This window comes from Palaemon carinicauda, chromosome 10, assembly GCF_036898095.1.
Source record: "Palaemon carinicauda isolate YSFRI2023 chromosome 10, ASM3689809v2, whole genome shotgun sequence".
Taxonomy (NCBI): Eukaryota; Metazoa; Arthropoda; class Malacostraca; order Decapoda; family Palaemonidae; genus Palaemon; species Palaemon carinicauda.
In genome coordinates this window covers 131,575,711-131,588,533 of record NC_090734.1, presented here as the reverse complement: position 1 = coordinate 131,588,533, position 12,823 = coordinate 131,575,711, and the positions used below count along the sequence as shown (strand labels likewise).

Below are 12,823 nucleotides of genomic sequence, written 5' to 3'. Positions count from 1 at the left end.
ACATTTGATTAAATTGCCTTTGATTAGGAGCTCCTGAAATGTTCAAGAATTTAATTTTTAAGATAATTGGAAAATCTGAGTAATTTTTATTTAATGTTTACAGATTATGAACAGGACTAAGACTAGCTCTGGAAGTATCACATGATGGGATTGATGCAATGGACGATGTTGGCAGGATAAAGAATTTTTACCGAAAAGCACGTCGACAAGTATCAACAGAAACTTGACTTTGACGAAGCTGAATTCTATTATGGGATTTTCCCATGTTGGCCAAATTGACTAATTACTGAATGTATTTGTGGTGAACTTAAAACAGTATTGGTCTTTAAATATTGAGAATGAATGGTTAAAAGCTAATTTATTTTGTGAAAAAGGCCCATTATTTTCAGGAATCACTGAATTTTTTGTTAAAATGACTTGAAACAATTTTATGCTTACAGTAATCTTGACAACCATAGTGAAATTTTATATTTTTCTTAACTAAACAATTTTAACATGGGATACCTTGCTGCCCTTAAAGGGTTCTCAACATTTAGTACAATAGTTTACCTTAGAATGTTCTAACAACTAATGGCAATCTTTGACACTATTGATTTCTGCAAATGATTTTATTGATCTGTCCATTTTTTTCTAAACAATTTAGACATATTGTAATTTAAAGAAAAGTCATATTGTTCCCTCATATTTTGCATATAAAGCAGGCTAAAGAAATCACTGTGATGCAATTTAGTTTTTGAATGCTTACATTCTTTAATCTCTCTCCTGAGGTATATAGATTGCTCAAATATTTAAAAATCTGCAATATTAAATTCATTGTACAGTAAATAAGGGTTATGGGATTGAGAAGATTCACTCGACCAAAGGAAATAGAAGATTGTTGAACCCTCGCATAAATCCCTAATAGGGACAAGCTTCTAAAGAGGATAGTGTTAGTTGAATAGGATTAAAAAAGTAAAATATGTACAGTAATGCCATGGTTATTGAAGGGATCCCTGGGTACTGTATTAAATGGATTTCTGGGTAATTTAGAAAGAGGGAAAAGGTTGTCAAGAATGCTGTGAGAAATAATTCAAAAATTTTGATAGCCCTCGTACTGGCAATGCTGGTGCCAGAGAGTTTATACTGAACTGTTTATGCTTCAACTGTTATTCACTAAAGAATTTAAATTAGATATTGTATAGAATTTGTTCATGTCTGACCTATAAATCATTTCAGTTAATAAAAATAATTTGAAGAGTGAACAGACACTGTATTGATATCTGCATTTTGAAGTTTGGTTTCAGGAAAATATTTAATACCTTAACTTCCTGGCACTCTGCATAGCCATTATTTGTTTTTTTGCATTGATAAGCTTTAGGTTTTTGTGGTAGAATGTTGACAGACAAAACCCAATATTTAGTTTACTATGACTATTTTGTTCATACACATTTACAAACTTTTAGCTAAATTTAGGAAAGCTTTGATAATATAAAAATGATTAAAATCTGACTGGGTAGTTAATTGGAAGCTTCTATGTTAAGCTTACGTTGTTTTTGTATTGCTATGGGTTAAATAAAATCTTGAAGACTGAAGCCTGCCTTGAGTGAAGTTAGATATTTATTAGACAACTTTATTTGGCTTGTACAAACTGTGTACAGTTGCAATAAACTTTTCCCACTTTTGAGATGCTGGTAATGCACTTTCTTGACTTTGTTTGCTGAAAATGAAAGGAAGGATATAAAGTGAAGATAATAAAACTAATATTGTAGATAGATATTGGTATTACAAATTTTAATGGATCCTTCGCAGTTCAGTTTATTGCTAAAGGCCATGCTAACAGATGCTTGGCCTGAATACTTAAATCTAAATTAGATTATGAAACTTAACTGATACCATATTGATTCTAATACTATGGTCTAGTTCTAGCCACAATTAACTGAATGTTGCTATTAAGAATTTTGAGAAATTTAAGAGGATCATAGGACAAAATTTAGCCATATGATAAAAGTATAGTGATAGTTTTAAACTAAATGGTTAAAGGATAAGATTGAATTTGAGTGACTGAAGGAGGTTTGCTGTCAAGGTCTGCCTATTCTAAAAGATTTATTTTAAAGCCCCTTCCACATGAGGGGCAAATTGGTGGGGAGACAGTCTAATTTTGTGGTATGAGTGGCAGTCACTAGTTGACATGTCCTAGACAAGGCAACCAGAAGTCGTAGATAAGGAAAAAACTGGTAAACCATTGAAGTGCCCATGCCCATTGTTTAGACACTGGGTGGGCACCTGACATTACCAGTAGACTGTGGCTGTCTTGCATCTGGTCCAATCTTTCATTTGCCTGCCTGTGCCTACTGCCTGCCTTAAGCCCTGTCCACACGGTCGAGCATGCCCGACGGGCAAACAGTGATACCAGGCCACAGTAGGTAGTGAAAATGAGGGTTGATGTCAAAAGTGGGAAAACTAAAGTCAGGGATCTGGCAACACTGTATGCCAGATCCCTGTCTGTGGTTTTCCTGCTTCTGACGTCATTGACCCTCATTCTTACTAACTATTGTTGTCTGGTATCACTGTTTACCCGTCGGGCATGCTCGATCGTGTGGACAGGGCTTAAGACTTTGATCTGGTTAAACAGCTTAAAAGAGAATTGCAGGCAAATCAGGGTGCATGCCTTCCATTTGCCCTTTTGTGTGGAAAGGCACGTGAGGGGCAAATGCTGTTACCAACTTTGTTTGGTCGATGATCACGAGTATAGGTGACGTCATAGACTAGTAAACAAGGGAAACCATCGAAGTGAGTGTTGTCTTTGAGGCAATGGATGGGTGCCTGACTGTTGTCTGACTGAACTCTTGACTGCAATCTGTCCACTGCCTGGCATCTGGCCCAAGGCACACATTTGCCTTCCTGTGCCTAGTGTTAGCTTAGACTCTGAACTGGTAGTACTTTTTCAAAGCAAAAGAATTACTGGCAAATCGGTGCCCACTCGTGTGGAAGGGCCTTAAGGCTCATAATGCCAGAAAGTGGAAAGATGTGGTGTCAAGTGAAAAAATTAATGAAGGGAAAGTGAAGAGGTATTGAAGCTATATAAAGTTTAGCTCAACAATAAGTGATATTATCCAAGTCCTGCTGAAATTTGTCTAGATAAGTATGGAAGATATTGAGTGGTTGAATAGTTTTTCAATAAACCATTTTTGTAGGATTAATGAGATTGTCTAAACTAGAGCATTTAAATACCTGCCACACCTTCCTATTAGAACTGAAGAGTACTATAACTTTCCTGCAACTGCTCAGTGGCCCTCATGTCTGAAAATTTCTTTTAAATTCTTTGTGAAACTTTGATTCATATATAGAGAAATATATGAAACTGGTTCTGATGAGATAGAGAGCATGTAGAGATGTATTCGTTGTCTCATATTCGGAGGAATAGTCTGAGAAACATTAGTTTCGTGCATGTAACGAATACGGGTTTCCTACCTCAAAGAGGTAGTTTTTCCTGGGCGGCCAGTATTCCGGAGAAGAATATTCGATCTTGTCAATTGAACATATTCATATAGTTCCCAAAATCTACCAAAATGGTGTCTCATGATACCAAGTGATGAGATTGATACATGCTCCAAGTAAACAATGTAATTGCCCAAGATGGTATTATACCTCTTCAGAACAGTTTTAAATGGCACAGGAAAAAGCAGACGTGCTGGTCTTGCATGTTAACCGTTGGGGTTAATTTCTAGCTAGGCTAACCTGTTACATTAAGCCTTTAAAATGAAGTACACCGTCGGGTGTAAGTAGCAAGAGATTGTTGCTTATTAACTGACCTCGTAAGAATGGAATGAAAAGAACATTAAGTGAGGCTAATATTCAGAAGATACAAAATTAAATAGGATGCAATGTGAAAAGTATGAAAAAAAATGCTTTGGCAACTGAAAGATTACAAAATTATTTTTTTATGAATAGAACTTACCTGGCAGTTATATATACATAGCTAATTATCTCTATTTCGGCAGAATTTTTCTAAAACTAGGCAACCGCCTTGTGGTGGTTGGGTGGTAACACCCGTTAAAGGGTGGTAGGAGGAATCATTCCCGTTTTCTGTTCTTCAGTTCATCTCTGCCGGCCGGATCGATAACACGTTGGTCCGTCATTAAGAGTTTTTCTTCGCTTTCCCTGCTCGGTGTACCAGTCTGCTTTTTTGGTGAAGTACTCTGATTTGGGGTTTTGGCGATCGTTGTATTTTGTTTTCTCTTAGCTTTTTTTTGCTGTTTTTCATTGAGTGAAAAGTCATTACCGTATCTGTGCGAATGAGGAATGTAAGGTGAGACTACCCAAAATGGCGGTTGATCCTCACACTGTTTGTTCTCGTTGTAGGGGTTTTGTTTGTGCCCTTGATAATAGGTGTGGGGAATGTAGGTTTTGGATGAGAAAGATTGGTTAATTATGAAGCGCTATGTGCGTAAGCTAGAGCTCGATAGAGTTAGGAGAGCTTCTAGGTCTAAGTAAGTCTGTTAGTGGTAAGGAAGACGAACTTAGCGTAGATTTATCTATTGATCCTATTATTGATTCCTCTTTGGAAGTTGATCCTTCCCTTGAGGTAGTAACTCCTGCACCTCCTACAGGTTCCGTATCTACGGATGACCCTCGGTACGCTAGCCTGGCGGCCGAGTTGAAGGCCATTAAAGAACAGCTGGAGGCCTTTAAAGGTAAAGAAAGTGAAAGTGCTTGTGTTAGTGCAGTGGAGGTGGCGACCGACCGAATCTGTCATACCCCTAGGCCTAGACCTCTACCAAGCTCCCAGGACCAAGGGAGAAGGTACGTCGATGACCGAAAGGGGGTGAGAGGTACGTACCCTCGGTCAGCCGTCGCCTCAGACAGTCCTGTTGTCTATTCCCAGGCTGCTCTTGACCGTCACGGGAAAGACGAGTCGGATGTGTTGTTTTCTTCTCCGAATTCGTCCAGACGTAAATGGAAGTATGAAGCTTCAAGACCTACTAAGAGGAGATGGAACCGCGACGAACGGTCTCGTTCTTTCTCTCCCGGTTCTAGCAGTTATGAACCTTGTCCGTCGGAGGATGATTTCGACTCCGTGCCTGTGAAAAGGACGAAGCCTGCTGCCGAAGATACGAGTGTTATTCGTCAGCCCCCCCCTTCGGGTCCGCAAGACCCAGCTGATGTTGCTAAATCCTTTGTCTGTCATGCAGGAACAACTTTTGACTTTAGTACAAGCCTTTAGCCGCCCTCACGCCCAGTCTGACAGACGTAAAGACGACTCGTTGCCGATTAAGAAGTCTGCTTCTAAGAGAGAACGGAGTTCTTCTTTAAAGAGAACTTCTCCCTCTCTACGCCAGGATGAGGAATATGTGCTTTCGCCAGGCGATACTTCTTCGCGATACCAGGGTGATACGTTTTCTCGTTCTCGATACCGGGACGATACCTTATCGAACGACGCTGCTTCTCGTTCTCGATACCAAGACGATACCTCCTCCCATTCGCTTCGCCACGACGATACCTCCTCTCGTTCGCTTCGCCACGACGATACCTCCTCTCGTTCACGACGCCACGACGATACCGACCCTAGTTCTCGACGCCACGACGATACCGCCTCTCGTTCACGACGCCACGACGATACCGCCTCTCATTCTCGCCGCCACGACGATATCGCCTCTCGCTCTCGACGACAGAACGACTCTGCCTCTCGTTCTCGGTCCCAGGGCGATACCACCCTGCCTCTTCGGGACGATACTGCCTCTCGTTCCAAGGATTCTTCTAGCGCGGGACTCCAGGATGCAACCCGTCTTTTGCAGGATGATGCCTTTGATTTGCCCTTGTCGGGTTCTAAGGATTCTTCTCTTTCGAAGGATATTGCAGATGTGGATCAGGCCCTCGAGGATGTTTCTGATGACGATGATAATCCTGCCGACGCTGTGGGAGATTACAAAGTTCTCTCTCGCTCCCTTCTTGAACTTTTTGGAGAGGAATTCCAACCTGCTGCCCCTCAATCTCCTCAGTCCCAATTTAACAGAAAGAAGGCCAAGAAACAGTCGGCCTTCATCAAGATGAAGCTGTCTATCTCCGCAAAGAAGGCTCTCACGAAGATTGATGACTGGATGATGGAGCGGAGACAAACAGTTAAGACTTCCTTCTCGTTTCCACCAGCTCGTCTTGCTTCAAGAGCGGGTATGTGGTATGCAACTGGAGAACCTTTGGGTCTGGGAGTGCCTTCCTCCTCCAAGGGTGACTTCTCTGGTTTAGTGGACTCTGCTAGAAGGCATGCTCTCAACTCAGCCAAGGTCATGTGGTCAATGTCGGAGCTGGATCATCTCGTCAAAGGTATTTTTAGAGCCTTTGAGGTTTTTAGTTTCCTAGACTGGTCGCTTGGGACTCTCGCAAGGAAAACTGAACAGATGGATGGATCTAGGGACCTTACCAGCATTATGTCCTGTATGGATAAGGCCCTCAGAGATGGGGCGAATGAGTTGGCTGCTCTGTTCTCAGCTGGGGTCCTAAAGAAGAGAGCTCTGCTTTGCTCTTTTGCTTCTAGGTCTGTTACCAATGCTCAAAAGTCTGAGCTTCTTTACGCCCCCCTCTCTCAACATCTTTTTCCCGAGTCCCTGGTTAATGACATTACGCGTTCTCTGGCCCAAAAAGCCACCCAAGCCCTTTTATCTCGTTCTGCTCGTAAGCCCTTTGCAGCCCCTCCTTCTTCTTTGAAACGGGAGGAAAGGAGATTCCAGCAGCCCTTTCGGGGCAGGACTACTTCAAGATCAGATTTTAGAGGGAGAAGGCAAGATTCAGGACCAAGATCTACCAGGGGTTCTTTCAGACCTCGCTCCAGGAAATGAAGTTCGTCTCCTCCAGACAGTAGGCGCAAGACTGTCAGGTTTTTGGCAGTCCTGGAAGAGGAGAGGGGCGGACACCTGGTCCCTCTCAGTCATCAAGGAAGGATACAAGATCCCCTTTCTGAAAAAACCTCCTCTCGCAGATGCTCCGCTGGCCTTAGTAGCCCGGTACTCAGATCCTGGGAAACAGAAGGCTCTAGTAGACCTTGTCAACCAAATGCTAGACAAGGGGGCGATAGAACCGGTTCGGGATCTAGTCTCCCCAGGCTTTTACAATCGCCTGTTTCTGGTCCCCAAGAACTCGGGCGGATGGAGACCCGTCCTGGATGTCAGCGCTCTCAACGTATTTGTGGAGAAGACAAAGTTCTCCATGGAGACGACTCAGTCGGTGCTGGCGTCAGTACGTCCAGGGGACTGGATGGTGTCCCTCGACTTGCAGGACGCATATTTCCATGTCCCCATCCATCCGACTTCGAGGAAGTACCTGAGGTTTGTAATGGAGGGCAAGTGCTTCCAATTCAGAGCTCTTTGCTTCGGTCTCAGCACGGCTCCTCAAGTCTTCACCAGGGTAATGGCGAATGTGTCAGGTTGGCTGCATCAGGAAGGGATAAGGATATCCTTCTATCTGGACGATTGGCTGATTCGTTCACGATCGAGGGAGAAATGTCTGGAGGATTTACGGAAGACTTTTATGATGGCTCAGGATCTAGGCCTGGTCATCAACAGGGAGAAGTCTCAGATCAGACCGAATCAGACTATTCTCTATTTGGGGATAGTTCTGAATTCAGTTCTTTTTCGGGCTTCTCCCTCTCAGGAAAGACAGACCAAGTGTCTCGTAAAAGTCAGAACTTTCCTGGACAAGAAGAGATGCACAGCGAAGGAGTGGATGAGTTTGCTGGGGACTCTATCCTCCCTCGAACTGTTTGTCTCTCTGGGGAGACTCCACCTAAGGCCTCTTCAGCACTTTCTTTCGAAGACATGGAACAGAAAGATGCAGGAAGACTCCTTTTCCTTCCACATTCCAATAGAAGTCAAGACTCTTCTGAAGTGGTGGCTGGACCCAACCTTGTTAGGGGAAGGGATCTCCTTACACAAGAAGAACCCAGACCTAGTGTTGTTTTCAGACGCATCAGAGTCAGGCTGGGGGGCAACACTAGGAAGCAAGGAGGTCTCAGGCTATTGGGAAGGAATTCAGCTGGGATGGCACATCAACAACAAGGAGCTGATGGCCATTTTTCTGGGGCTAAAGGCCTTCAAGGACTTGGTGTCTGGGAAGATTGTGGAGGTCAACTCAGACAACACCACAGCTCTTGCTTACATCAGGAAGCAAGGAGGGACTCACTCTCTGTCTCTCTTCGAGACAGCAAGAGAGCTCCTTCTTTGGGCGAAGGAGAACAGGATAAGCCTGCTGACGAGGTTTGTTCAGGGACAGAAGAATGTGAGGGCGGACATGCTCAGCAGGAAAGGGCAGGTCCTTCCCACAGAATGGACCCTCAACCAACAGGTCTGTCAGAGTCTCTGGAGGCTGTGGGGGAGACCCCTCATCGATCTTTTCGCCTCCAATTTATCCAAGAGGATCCCCATCTATTGCTCCCTAGTTCCGGACAGAGAGGCAATAGCAGTAGACGCCTTTTTGATGGATTGGACGGGGATGGACACTTATGCTTTTCCCCCGTTCAAGATCATCAATCTGGTAGTCAGGAAATTCGCCCTCCTAGATTCGGGACGGATGATCCTGATAACTCCGTTCTGGCCGATGAGGGAATGGTTCACGGAGGTGGTGGACTTGTTGATGGACTTTCCAAGAAGCCTCCCTGCAAGTCCAAATCTGCTCAGACAACCCCACTTCGAGAGATATCATCAAAACCCCCTCGCTCTCAATCTGACTGCCTTCAGACTATCGAGAAGCTCGTCAGATCGAGAGGCTTTTCAGCGCAAGCTGCGAAAGCTATCGCCAGAGCGAGGAGGGTCTCTTCGCAGAGGGTCTACCAGTCCAAGTGGGAGACTTTTAGGGCTTGGTGTAGGAAGCACTAAGATTTCCTCATCCACTACCTCTGTGAGCCAGATTGCGGATTTCTTGTTGTACCTCAGACAGGACGCTAAGCTAGCTGTGTCCACTATCAAAGGGTACAAAAGTATGCTCTCTTCCGTCTGTCGGCATAGAGGCTTGGACTTGTCTCGCGACAAGGACTTACATGACCTCTTGAAGTCTTTTGAGACGACCAAGCAGACCCAGTTAAAGCCCCCTTCTTGGAACCTTGATGTGGTTCTTAAATTTCTGTGCACCAAGAGATTTGAGCCCATCTCACAGGCTCCCCTTAGGGAGGTTACCAAGAAGACCCTCTTTCTTTTGGCCTTAGCAACAGCTAAAAGAGTTAGTGAAGTCCATGCAATTGAAAAACAGGTAGGCTTCAATCTGAATGGGGCAGTTTGTGCCTTGAGATTAGACTTTCTCGCTAAGAACGAGAACCCTTCTAAGCCCTGGCCGAGGACCTTTGAGGTTCCTAACTTGACCAACCTAGTGGGTCAAGAGCAAGAGAGGCTGCTCTGTCCAGTACGAGCCCTCAAGACCTACTTGTCTCGCACAAAAAGTGTGAGAGGCTCTTCTAGCTCCCTGTGGTGTTCTGTGAAAGATCCTCAAAAGCCCCTTTCCAAGAACGCTTTATCCTTTTTCCTGAGGGAAGTGATAAGAGAAGCGCATCTCTTGTGTGAGGAGGAACACTTCGGACTTTTAAAAGTGCAAGCTCACGAAGTGAGGGCCATTGCGACCTCGCTTGCTTACCGCAAGAACATGTCGCTCCGTCAAATTATGGATGCGACATTCTGGAGGAGCAACTCTGTGTTCGCCTCTCATTACCTCAGAGAGGTGAGGGTGGATTATGAGAAATGTTATACCTTGGGACCATACGTAGCTACGGCTTCTGTATTAGGCAAAGGAGTTACTACCTCCCCTCAACCTTAGTTTTGTTTACTTGTACATAGGTTGGTGTATTTTTTATTGGTTGTCTGAGGGCTTCGACTTGTGTACAGTCACCTCAGTCTAGTTAGATTATTTTTATCTACTTTGCAAATGTTAGGTGGTTGGTTTGGTAAAGTTGTGGTTTTTTATTTTGGGCAATAGGTAGTCCTGAAGTCTAGTCAGATTGTTGGTCTCACCCCGTTGACAGACTCGATTGAGTGTTTTTCAGCACTGCAGGTCACATCCTGGCTGACACTCCTAAGGGAAAGCGACTCAAGAGGCAGGAACCTTTGAAGTCAGCTACCTTAGCAGGTAAGGAATCAAGGTGTTTATTTATCCTACAACTTTTTTGGTTGTTTCCCCAACGATGTTACTGTCTATCACCCTCCTCCAAGTGTGTTAATCAGCTATGTATATATAACTGCCAGGTAAGTTCTATTCATAAAAATGGAGTTTTTATGATAAAACAAAGTTTTGTGAATACTTACCTGGCAGTTATATATACATTCGAAGGCCCACCCACCTCCCCTCAGGAGACAGGTCGGGCATAGATGAACTGAAGAACAGAAAACGGGAATGATTCCTCCTACCACCCTTTAACGGGTGTTACCACCCAACCACCACAAGGCGGTTGCCTAGTTTTAGAAAAATTCTGCCGAAATAGAGATAATTAGCTATGTATATATAACTGCCAGGTAAGTATTCACAAAACTTTGTTTTATCATAAAAACTCCATATTTAAGGTTGACTTCCTCCAGAAAAGTTATAAACTTTGCATTGTTATAAATTCAGTAAATTGAAATTATATATTTATTTTTGGGAAGGCTTATAAGTGAAGATCAGGTGAAAGATTGCCTCAAACTCTTAAATTGATGGAGAAAGATGGCTCAGGAAATGGGAGCTCCATCTTATATAATGTTGAAAGACTATTTACGAGTTGACGTGAAGAAAATGGTTGAAACAAAACTCAGCAAACTGATCGTGCCCTAGCAGTGGTGTGTTAAGCCTGAATCCTTGAGTAAAACTCGCACCAATGGCAGACTGAGAGGGTTAAAATTACTAATGTTAAGCTGCATATTAAGGAAGAACTATGGTTAGTGACAAGGTTTAAGAAAAATGGTCATCTACACAATAGGACAGTGCTGATACTGGGGAAAGCCCTCTTAAGACAACCATAATGCTGTCTGCATGGTGCTGCCTGCCCCAGTTAAATACTGGCATCAAGGAGACTTTGGTCCCCTGGGCAGTAATTGGTGAATTTGGACAACTAAGGGGCCAGGCATTCTGCCTGTTCAGTTGACAAAAGCCCGAAGTCGGTTATCCGGGGGGGACCACGCATGCTATGACGTGTATGGGTGTTCAGACGAATCTTGAAATCCTGTCGTGGACAAGCAGTTAATAGCGTAGAGCTGCTGAGAAAGGAGGCTCATGCTATTAAGAGTAGTCCTAGGGCATTCAAATTGACTCTTAAAACCCACTGAAGCTGGTATAAGAAATTCAAAATACTTCTAAAGGTGTCCACACTGTCTGTTGGACAAAGTGTTACCATATCTAAATTGAAAGAGAATGACTTCATAAGCGTTTAAATGAGGGAAGTTGATATGGTAACAAACTATGGTACCAGATGAAGTTGACTACCAGGATTTCTACCCCTTTTACCAGACAAAGACTGGAAGAAATGTCCGCTGGCATCTGTTGTCTTTGTCAGTGTTATAATCTGTACACGAGAATCAAGTAGAAGTTAGCTTAAAGTATGGAGCATCATAACCACAGTACACCATAAAATAAAAGCACAATCCAATAAATTAAATTATGCAGCATGATTATTCCTGATCTTTTGAGAACAATGGAATGGTACATGGAAGGAATAGTTGCCAAGACGTAGTGAAAAAGAGAAGCCATTCATCCATTTTAAAGGAAACAAATTGATTATGAATCGGACTTTAAAAACTATATACTAATGGGCTCAAACGCTTTGTACATTTTATCAGAGAAATTAAATCCTTTTATAAGTAAGCAGGAAACATGTATGAGAGGAAGCATTTTTCCAGAAGCACGTCTGGAGGCAGCATAGAATCACGTGCCTGGCTTGAAATAACCTATCAGTGAACTTGGGATGTTATTGATATTGTGGTGAAATATATAGCCTATGTTATTCCAAAAAATAACTCTGAGACTGGTCATACTTCAGATTGTATGTTAACTAAATCCAAATTCAGTGATAAAGATAAAATGTTAAAAATTAGTTTCCCCTGTTCTCGTAGAGAGAGAATTATGTATTTTTCTCATGATCAAACACTTCCTCGAGCAAATGAGACTCCGGTGTCCATAATTGAAACAGATTCTGTTATGCTATACTCGTATATCAAAACGCCATAATTTGGTTGTGGAAATGTCTTCCGTACCAACCTCCGACTTTTTTTTTATTTCTCCAATTTACGTAGCTCTTCCTTGCAATGACCCATTATGGATTCCATATTTTTTTGACTTTTAAACCAGTTGCAGACATTCCACCTCTCGGAAGTTCTGACGTTATTTTATTTATTGCTGCTACATGTTTATTTCTGTCTTTGTAAACATTTGCTCTGATGTTTTACAAGCATGGGTTCTGCCAGTACTGTTCGATTAGCAACTGAGCCTCTCTTCTATCTCAAGGTCAGCTTTCCTCCGTAACTGGATTATAACTAGTCATGTTTACGGGGAAGGCGATACCTAATCTTCTAAAAGTTTAAGTTAATCCGGTAAATAAGTAGAACTCCGTCCATTGAGGACTGCCACTCTGCTTCCGGAGAGTGTCTGAAGCTCGTACTCTACGAACACAGGCACTGTCTAGACACACCACTTGGTGCTCGTTATTGACGTCATTAACGCTTCTTTCTCAATGGTAACGGGTAACAATTATGTTCGATGGACACTGTTCGAGTGTGTGGACGCACCTTAAGATGCATTTAAAGAAGTTTAGTGATAGATAAGTGCACCCCATTCTTATAATTAAAAAGATCTATGATTAGTAGCCAAATGGAAAGCTTTAGTTTAAACGCTGAGTTCTTGAGGA

The 12,823-nt window shown here is 42.9% G+C and overlaps 1 long non-coding RNA gene across 3 annotated transcripts in view; it reads left to right on the top strand.

The window, feature by feature from the left end:
* The window catches only part of LOC137648777 (uncharacterized), a 36,880-nt gene extending 35,127 nt beyond the window's left edge, over window positions 1–1,753 (top strand). For all 3 annotated transcript variants that reach the window (XR_011045698.1, XR_011045699.1, XR_011045700.1), the window contains exon 4: window positions 104–1,753. This is a non-coding gene — a long non-coding RNA (uncharacterized lncRNA). The remainder of the gene's footprint in view (window positions 1–103) is intronic.
* Window positions 1,754–12,823: the final 11,070 nt, after the last annotated feature.